A 9,891-nucleotide genomic window follows, 5' to 3' on the forward strand; every position below is an offset into this window, starting at 1 on the left:
ATCTATCTATCTATCATCTATCATCTATCTATCTTCTATCAGTCTGTTGTCTAATGTCTACCCTCATCTATGTCATCTTAACACCCATCTATCTTCCTCTGTCACTGTAACTCTCTCATTGCCATCCTTCTGTTTACTTCGCACACAAAAGACACATGTTCTCATCTGTATTTTAAACACCCAGATTCGTGTTCACGGAACTGACTCACTTTCCTAATCTAGCAGAGCCATGCCCTTGCCTGTGAGCCCCAAGAGCTTGAGAGTCATCACCCAGTCTCTCTCTCCCATCACTCCATCTTCCCTGGCAGTAATCTTAATAAAGAGAATGATCCTAGAAAGCCAGGGGGTAAAGGGAGAGGGAGGGCACACCAGGTCAGGAGCCCTGGGCAGCGCTGACCCATTGTGGGCCTCAGGGGCGGATGTGACCCAGAGCTGGCCCCAGGGGAGTTTATATGTCATGGATAAGATGAATGGTTGAGGTGTGGGTACCAGCAGAGCTGAGGGATGAGGCAATTTTGATGGCACAGCTAGGGATCCTGGATACACCTCTGCCTGAAGCCCACTCACTCCATGCACCTTTCAGGCTCGAGGGACAAAGTCTCACACGATGTTTGATACACTGTACCAAGAAAGGCATACCCAAACCCAGTAAGTATCACGTAAGAGTATATAGTACCCATGTGTGACAGTATATATGTACGTACATACATAGTTACATATTATTTATACATATAGCTACATATGTATATGCATTTACAAGAATACATGAAATATACTATCCTTTACCCATAGAGTGGTAAGAGGAACTTCCCCCTGGCTACTAATTCACCTCCAGGAGGGAGGTGCCCTGGGCTGACTCACCCCTGGAGGAGCCATGGGACAGCAAAGTCACTGTGGGGTTGGAAGGAGTGCAGGCTGCTGAGAGAGTCAGCGGTGCAGTAGACACAGGTATCTTCAGGGACCATGAGAGCGGCCACATGAAAGTCCCACTGAGCAGTCCCTGGCATGTCTGATGCTGCAGATGCTGTGGTCACCCTCTGGGAGCCCGAGTGCCCTCCAGCTCTGAATAGCTAGTGGACTCTAGTCTCTAGAGCCAAGACAGTGACAATGCACAGCTGGCACCCCAGGGGACACAGGCCAGGAACAACAGGAATGGTCCAAGGGCCAGGGTGAGGACCCATGTCCTATGTCTCACAGGTCTGCCACTTGCTGCCCCTGGCCATGCATGGCTCCCCAGATGCACAACATACAAACATGTTTGCCTCCAAAGCCGGGAGATCAAAAGCATGGGAAACATGTCTCAGACACTTAAAAATCCAGACTCCATGTGGAATGAAAACAGTTTGGTTATAAATCACATTCTTTTTTTTTTTTTTGGTCTTTTTGAGACAGGGTCTCCCTGTAGCCCCAGCTGGCCTGGAACTCACTATGTAGACCAGGCTTGTCTTGAACTCACGGATCCGCCTGCCTCTGCCTTCCGAGTGCTGGGATTAAAGGTATACGCCACCACGCCCAGCTTAAATCACATTCTTTAAGGCCCTGTGGCCTGCTTCTTTTCCTCACATGGCCACTACAGTGTCTGAAAAGACACAGCCTCATACCCATCTCGCTTAGCCAGTGCAGGTGGGGACACGAGCCTTCCTGCCTGAGGCCAGTGCTGCTTATGCCTTGAGGGTCCTGGTGACCTTGGCTGGACATGTGTACCCAAGATGCCCCTGGGAAGGAGGCTATTGACAGCACCTACTCTGGTTTGTGGTGGCAGCAGTGATACAGGTGCTGAGACCAGCGCATGACTTGCAAAGGCTTTCAGATCAGGTGCCAGCCTCATCCTGTCCAAGAAGTCTAGACCTGTGATCTCAGGATGAATGTGAGAAACTGAGACTTCAAGAGGCAAAATACCCAACAAAACCAGCTGGCCCCATGCTGAGTCCTCTCCTCCTGTTGAATGTTGGTCACTCAGCGAGGGTCAAACCCACCCTCACTCGTTCGCCGACAGAGTCCCATGCTCAGCCAGTACCAGCACCTAGGCCCTGGCTGCCCAGAACAGGCAGGCTCCTTGGAGACTCTAATTACTCCCCAGGCTCCAGCCTGGCATAAACACAGCCTAGCCATCCAAGAAAAGCAGGTTGTCGGTACAGGAGCCTTTCCCCAAGCTAAATGCAGACGCCGGCACTGGGAAGGCTGTGGGTGCTCAGATAACAATCGGATGTTGCGAGCCCTGAGCTGACCCCAGGGTGGACACGTTCCCACTCACCAGGAGTGACTGCCTGGTCAGGCGCAGGGCCCCCGGCGGCACGTCTTCCGCTGGGAGGGCACTTGGGGTGCAGAGGCGGGAATGCACGTGGGCTGGTCTGGTTCAGAACGTATTTATAGATGGGTCACAGCTGCCAGCTGAGTGGTGCCCGCGAGGTCAGCTTCCTGCCGAGCCCTGTGGCCAGATGTTTACTGAGATTGCAGGGGCCAGCCTGCTTACCCACATCCCAACTCATTCTACATCCACACCCTGAGTCCCCTCTGCATGGGACCTGACTGGAACCTGTACTCAGAAGGGTGACAGGCTCAACCCTCAGTTGGTATTACAGTCCAGGAATCTTGAAAACAGGACCTGTGTGAAATCAAAATGAGCAACAGGGACACCACGTGTGCCAGTCTGTGGACCCTCTGTCTATGCCTCCTTCTCTCGGCATCTGGAGCAGCTCTGACTAGAGCAGTACCCTGTCCACACACTCAGAAAATTCCCAGATTGCCTGCTCGTGGCTCACAGTGAGAGGTCTCACAGGGGCCTCAGAGGTGGCTGTGCTGAGCCCCTCCCTGCAAGCAGTGCTCGTGGGCACAAGCCCTTGACTCTCTGTAGCCTCTGGAATCTTCTCTCCTTTGCTTGGGTGTGCTGTCCCAATGGCTTTACCCAGGCCAGGGATGCCAGGGCCCAGAAGACACTGACGACTGATTCATAGCATATGGACCCAAGTTCCCAATGAAAGAGACTTGGAGACTATGACCCAGGATGCCTCTGAATCCCTTCCATTGGCCTCTTGGACTTGGTATATACCCTACCCACCTCGGCTCTATGGGGCTTGCTATGTCCTGTCTCTCCAATGGGAAGCAGAAAAAACAGGTTTGAGTGAGTGTGGTTGTCCTGGGACCTCAAGAGTGTGGGTGACATAGGAGTCCACACCCCTCCCATTTTCTAGTTTATGACAGTACACAGAGGTCAGATGGAATAGGCTGAGATTCTGGGCAGTGGTGGGGGGTACAGATGAGACCTGAGCATGAGCAGCTGTACACAAGGAGCCATCAGAGGTTCAGAACCAGCCTGAGGGTCATGTCTCTGGACTTTCACACACACTACTTCCTTTGCTTGGACTCTGTCCTACTATGAATGTTTAGCAAACTCTTAGTCATCCTTCAAAACCCAGCTCAGAGACCCCTAGCTCCAGGGAGCCTTTCCTGGGTCCTCGGGCACTGAGTTGTCTCTTTAGTCTGTCAGCTCCCTCCTCCAAAGGGAACTGAGGGGCCACACGTCAGCCCACAGCAGCACCCAGCCAACAGTCTAGGTGATTCCTGAGAAAACGTATGAAGAGGCAGAGGGCTAAGGACATAGGTCAGCACGTGAATGGACCAGAGAATCTCAGCAAAATGACAGCAATGGGATACATCCTCCTACAGGGTGAGACCGACAAAGGGGACCACACAGCAAAGCAAGACCCCTAAATGATGAACTACACGCACCAAAGGGAATGGCCAGCCACCACTGTAAGGACACTCACACACTTCTTGGAAAAAGTATGCCCAGGCCATGGTTGTGACCTGCTCCTAGATCGGGGTCTACCCAGCAGGCACCTCAGGAAGCCCCAGCCTGGCAATCCACAGCACAGCACTGGTGGCCTCACACAGGGTCAGTGCCTGCTGGAGTGGCCCTTTACCAGTCCTGCTTGGGCCTGGCCAGAGGCCTACAAAGAAAGTTTTATCTGTGAGCTTCTGAGAATACCTGGCCCTCCAGCTGCCCGTGGCATGCACAGGCCCTGATGGTACGCAGTACAAGTCTTCCCTGGTGAGTCTCTGTACCTGTGCACCTCAGTCTTCTTGCCTGTAAAATTGGGCAACTGCAGCCTGCTCCTGGGGAGATAACTGTTCTCTGAGGGAGTCCCAGTACCCCTGCAGACCTTGGACTCAGCATCTCCCCTTGGCCACTCTCTGTGGGCTGTTAAGTCCCTGAGGTGAACAGAGTGTGGAAGACTCTGGGCCACTGGTCTGCACTGATTCCAGTGCTCTAAGGAAGGCAGCCACACATCTCCCTCGATCTTTCCAGGAGCACCCTGGAGCCCGCTCCCTTCTTAGGGCCCAGAGCAAGCTTGTGCCCTATCTGTACACTCAGTCTCCAGGCCTCCCAGCAGCACCACCCCAAGGGGCATCTGCCCATGTCCTTCACCTTCTCCACTGCCGTGCCTCTTCCCTGGCCCCGCAGTCAGCTTGTGCTCCCAGCGTGATGAACTGCCACAGTACCTGGTCCTGCAGTGCAGCCTGGCCTCCAGGCTGTACCTGGACAGGTGCTTGGTGCTAGGCCCATGGTGGTCAGCACTAGGGCCCCATTCTGTAAGCCCTGGCCCTGTCCCTGTCAAGGCCACATCTATCTCACATGGCTGTTGGCTACAGCACCAGGGAACACAGGGTATAGTGGCCACCTCTGTCCAGTGCCCATGGGGTTTTTGGCAGCCTGGCCTGGTCCCTCTGACCATCATTACCTGTTTCTGTTTCTGGGTCGCCTGGGGAAGTGCCTCACCAAGAGTTGTGTGGATCCTGCCCACTGGGTTTGTTTCTCCTGAGTGTATTCCAGGGCCAAGTCAATATCTGCAAGATAGTTCAGGGGCTCACTGGTACTGAGACAGACCTGCACGGTCCACCTGACATCTGGAAACTTCTCTCTAGCTACAGGGCAAGGGGATCTCCCGCAGGCAGAGCCAGCATCCGGTAGGTTCCCAAGGTTGGGACATGCCAGTGTCCTTGATACACAGTGACCCTGGTCAGAGGCTGGTCCCTTTAGGGGGACTGTGAGAAAGACTGACAGGATATAACTTTTTGGCTGTGTGCTAGGGTCTCTCCTTAAGGCCTAGCCTCCTTCAGGGGTTGGGGTCCCATGAGGAAGTCACCTTGTGCTTTGTACAGAACTTAGAGCACAGCCCAGCATGAGGTGAGAAAGTGTGGCACGCTCAGAAGGGCGGGTGACAGGACGGAGCCTCCTGTAGGACAGAACTGTCCACAGACAGAGCTCGGGGTCTTGACCACCGCTATATTTACATTGATTTCCCCATCTGTGGCTGACTGGGAATCCTGATTCTGAGCCATGCTTTACCCACCAGAGTCTGGAGTCTTCATCCTCAGAAAGGAGTAAATGGCTCCTACTGGCTCAGGGGCTTGTAGGGACGTGACATGGCTTAGCCTCTCTGGGAAATAGTCTGGTGGCTCTTCATGAGCGACCACGGGACCCAGCACCTCCACTAGGGATTTCCCAAGAGAAACAAAGTATGCCCACACAAACACCTGAACATAAGGGTCCATCACAGCAGGACTGCAGTGGCGGTAAATGGAGGCCACGGTGGGATGTTATCCAGTCAGATGCAGGGATAGAGCTCTGACACACGCAGCATCATGACCTTGAGCACATGACAAGCCAGACACAGAAAGCCACAGAGCATGAGTCTATGTACATGAAATGTCTAGAATAAGCAAACCCATGGAGGCAGAGGGGAGATTAGCGGTTGCTGGAGGCTGGGAGGAGTGGGGTGGTGGTGGAATGTTCTAGAACTGATCATGATTGCACAGCTGTGTGAACATACTAAAACCCACAGAACTTTACACTTTGAAAGAATGACTTATGTGGTACATGAATTTTATCTGAAAAAAAGAAAAAAGTTCTTGCCCTGTAGGCTGCTGTGGACAGTGAGAGTCTGTGCCTCAGCCTCTGCCAACAAGGCTGCCTGCTCTAGCACCAGACGGGCAGCCTGGCTTCTAGCCCATGCAGCCACCATCTCAGCTATCAGCACTCCACCATTCTGCCCCCGAGGTGCCCAATAGGCATATCCAGGGCCTGCAGAGAGGCCTGTTTACACACAGCCAAGGCTACCTTGGCCAGGAGGCCCTGAGGGATGTGGAAAATGCCTCTCAGGGGTGCTCCCAACGGTCGAATTCTGCAGGCACTGCGGTGCGGGTCGGGGCCTCAATGGCGGCTCATGAATGTGGACTCTGTTAGGCAGCTGGCTGGGATGCCAGCCCCGGAGCAGCCAAAGACAGGGCAGATGCTGTGAAAGGCGGCCAGGGGACGGAATGTCCCCCATCCTGCGACTAACATGGGTACCAGCAGGAGGGGCCAGCATGGGAGGGGAGTTGTCTTTGCCTGTCCCCTGGGCGGCATCCCTACCAAGCTCACACGCCTGGCCATTTACCATAGCTCTCACCTGTCAGTCACATTTGCCTGCTTGGCCACTCTGGGGCCTGAGTCAGAGAGAGTGGTTAGGCAGAGTGGCCTTCTATCCCTGGCCACTTTGTCATGGAGATCTTGGCTCTGAGTCTTGCACTCTGCAGGGCCATAGATGGGGGACTTGGCCCTGGGCTCTGAGGCTCCCAAGTCCTCTGCTTTGGAAGAAGCAGGACTTGGGGTCATGGTCACCTGGAAGAGAGAACCTTGACTCTCAGCTTCCAGATGACAGTGGCCCCTCCTCCTTCAAGTGCTGGGTGATGGGGAAGACTGGGTGGGAGAGGACTGGGATGGCTGGGCATTGGGTGTATGGCCAGTGTCCCCAGAGAAGCCTCTCCTTCTGACCTCCACCTCAGCCTCTCCACGATCATAAACAGATCTTAGTTTGGGCGTTGCCTCCCCAGTACTGGCTCCATTTAAACAACAGTGTAATTCCCAGAGACCACTTCAATCTGGCCAGGCTGGACGCCAGAAACCTATAGTTTGAAGCCGGGTCACAATCCCCAGCTCTGCTCAGCCAGGGCTGCTGATCTCACTTGCTAGAGGCCAGACTCAGCACAAACCACTGCAGCAGCAGCACCAGCAGCAAGGGGTGGGCCCTGGCTCTCAAGACCATCTGGAGGCAGGAACACTCAGTGCCGACCAAAGCCAGGCCTGTTGGCACCTCAGGATGGGTCCTAGCAGCCTTGCAGCCCCCACTTCTGCCCATGCCACAGGGGAGGGACATATACCAGAAGATGGTACCTGAGGAGGGAACCCTAAGTTGGAAATGATGGCGGCCTTGGTACTTTGGGCCTCTGGGGAGAGAGGTCATCTTCCAGGGTGCACACATGACTGGGTTGCGTGTAATCCTTGGAAACAGGCCACACATAGCACACACATCATAACTGAGGCCAACGTGGGTGCTTTGGTCTATAATGCGAGATGCTCCCCTGCGTGGACATAGACCTCAGGTGTGTGGAGTCTTGGTGAGCAGTGAACAAGCATTTCATCTGCACTGACCTACCTTTCTACCATGGGAAATGGTGGGTTGTTGGGCGACTTTATGATGGGACTGAAGGACAGCACTGGCCAGTTTCTGCTACCCCTAGTCACAGTGCCCAGGGCTAAAGAGCAGCATAAACTAGGAGAGGAGAGGACACAGCCAGGGTCTGCAGAAAGGTCCTGGTAACTAACTAACTGCAGAGTCACCTTACCTAGACGCAGGACCCAGAGCTCATCTGGTATCCTCCTCCTGCCATGCTTGGGGTCAGTCTGTGGGACATAGGGGTCAACGTCACACAGAATGGAGTTGGTTGATCTGGGGTCGGCGGGCGGGGAGTCAGTCATGTGCTGACAGAGCACAGTGCTATTTGGAGATGGGCTGGACCATGCTGGGAGGGTTGTTCTGATGGGGGAAGGGACATGGCCTCAAGTTGAAACCGATGCTCCGGTGGTGGCCAGTGAGGACAGGACAGGATGAGAGATGTCCCAGGTCAGAGGTGGGAAGAGAAGTGATTGGCCTGGGCCTGGACCCCAGGATGGGTGTAGGAGGGAGTAGGCCACACTAGGGTGGACAGGAGCAGGCTGTGTCCAGTGTGTCCCAGTCCCCTGACTCCATGGAGACCTTCCTTTGGAGCCTCACACCGCACAACCCTCCCAGCTTTCTGATATGCAGGCCCAGAGAGGGTTGGTGACCTGCCCAAGGCTACATGGCTCTGACATAAATGTTCCCACGGCTGCTCTCATCCAGACACGCCCCACTTCCCTACCAATTCCCCTGCTTTCAACTCTGGACCCGGAAGCAGACAGAGAAACAGAATTCTTCCTAAGGAGTGTGGGTAGGGGCCAAAGCCTTGACTTCAGATGAGCTTTGGAGAGGTGTGTGGCAGGCCTCTGCTCCCAGGCCACCCTGGTGCTCAGCAAGGGTGAGGGGTACACATAAACCCAGGATGTGTTTCCCAGGGGTGGGTAGAAGAATGTTGCCTGGCCTGCAGTGCTTAGTCAGAAAAGGCACACACCCCAAAGATTTGGTGGGAAGTGACACAGTCTCTTAACTTCTCCAAAGGCTTGATGTATGAGTTAGCTTAATGTGCTACCTGTCACTCAGGAAGACAGATGGGAGCTCTGGGCTGACAGGTACCGATGCCATGAAGGGATGGGGGGGGGCGCCCACATACAAACAGCTAATGACCTGAAGGGCAGGGTCTGGTGGAGACCAGAGCACTGATGAGGGGTGCAAGTTCATGACCTCTAAGTCCCCTTTGACCTGGAAATCCTGGGATATGATGGTCTCTATACTGCCCTGGGCGACAGCCAGCCTGTAGTCCACTCACTGGCCACATGGCTCTCACTGTGTTTCCCAGGCTGAACCTCCCACAGGCCCCAGACACAAGCACACCCCTTCCCATTCTTTGCAGCTCTGTCCCAGCTGCCTGGGACCAGCCGGGCAAGGCACATGGCACACAATGCCGGCCCCTCCCTGGTCACATTTTCAGAGGCCGTCTTTCCCAGAGGGGGACTGCCCTAGCCCACCCTCCCCGACCAGCCCTGTTAAAACTTTCCCATCACCACATGTGTCCTATTATTTTCTGCACTGCGATCTTGGTTGCCTCGGGGACACCTGGGACAGTGCAAGATACAGCGGCAGCAACCTCTGTCCCTCTAGTAGGCAGAACTGGATCAGAGTCCCTCTTGGCAGGACGGAGGGCTCTGTCTGCACCTCTGCTGTTTTCCAGCTGTGCAGCACGGGCCACTCTCACCAGTTTTTTCATCTAGAGCTTGGGGTTCCACCCATCTCATGACTGAGGACTAAATGCAGTAACACGTGGCACAGTCCCCGCAAGGCCCGGTCAACAGAATCGGTACAGGAGCAATCAACGGCCTCAGCCAGTGCGAGTCCCATTCGGCAGCCCAGCTGCCCCCGGCATCCACTGTCCCCTGTGGACGCCGTTCTCCACCGGGGGCTCAGGGTGCAGGACAGGGTTTGGGTGGCCACTGGAAGTCCCGGTGAGCCCCGCTAGCCTTCCTTTCCGGCCACTGCCGCGAGGGGCGCAGTGTCCCCGCCGTCCTCTAAGCTTAACTCCGTGGACTCCGCCGGCGGAGCTGCCCCGAGGCACAGGGTGGGTGGGGGCGCCGAGAGGCCTCTTGGCATAAGCGACAGCGTGGTCACCCTCAGGTCCCCCAGCGGGACCCACCCGCCCGGCGCTGACACCCGCGGCGTTGGAGCTCGGGGGCCCGGAGCAGGAGACGGCGGGATCCGCAACGAACTGCTCCGAAGCGCAATGAATGAGCGGGCGCGTCGCCTCCCGCAGCCCCGCGGCTCCCACTACCCCCGGCACCAGCGACACTCCAGCGGCGCTTCGCAAGGCGCCACCGCAGCGGCCACCGCGCGGGGCCCCAGCCGGGCCTCCTGGAGCCCGGAGCCCGGCACGCGCAGC

At 55.6% G+C, this 9,891-nt stretch overlaps 1 protein-coding gene across 3 annotated transcripts in view; it reads right to left on the reverse strand.

Moving 5' to 3' along the window:
- Znf469 (zinc finger protein 469) overlaps positions 1–9,891 on the reverse strand; it is a 46,959-nt gene that overhangs the window by 36,137 nt on the left and 931 nt on the right. The window contains exon 1 of one of the 3 annotated variants that reach the window (XM_029567116.1): positions 4,743–4,822. The exons of 1 other annotated variant lie outside the window; for it this stretch is intronic. The gene's annotated coding sequence lies outside the window, so the exon portion shown is untranslated. Of the gene's footprint in view, positions 1–2,254; positions 2,417–4,742; positions 4,823–9,891 lie in introns of those variants that run through there. One more of the 3 variants, XM_029567118.1, reaches the window with a different exon arrangement.

This window comes from Nannospalax galili, unplaced genomic scaffold (assembly GCF_000622305.1).
Source record: "Nannospalax galili isolate Female #2095 unplaced genomic scaffold, S.galili_v1.0 scaffold459, whole genome shotgun sequence".
In the NCBI taxonomy this organism is placed as follows: Eukaryota; Metazoa; Chordata; class Mammalia; order Rodentia; family Spalacidae; genus Nannospalax; species Nannospalax galili.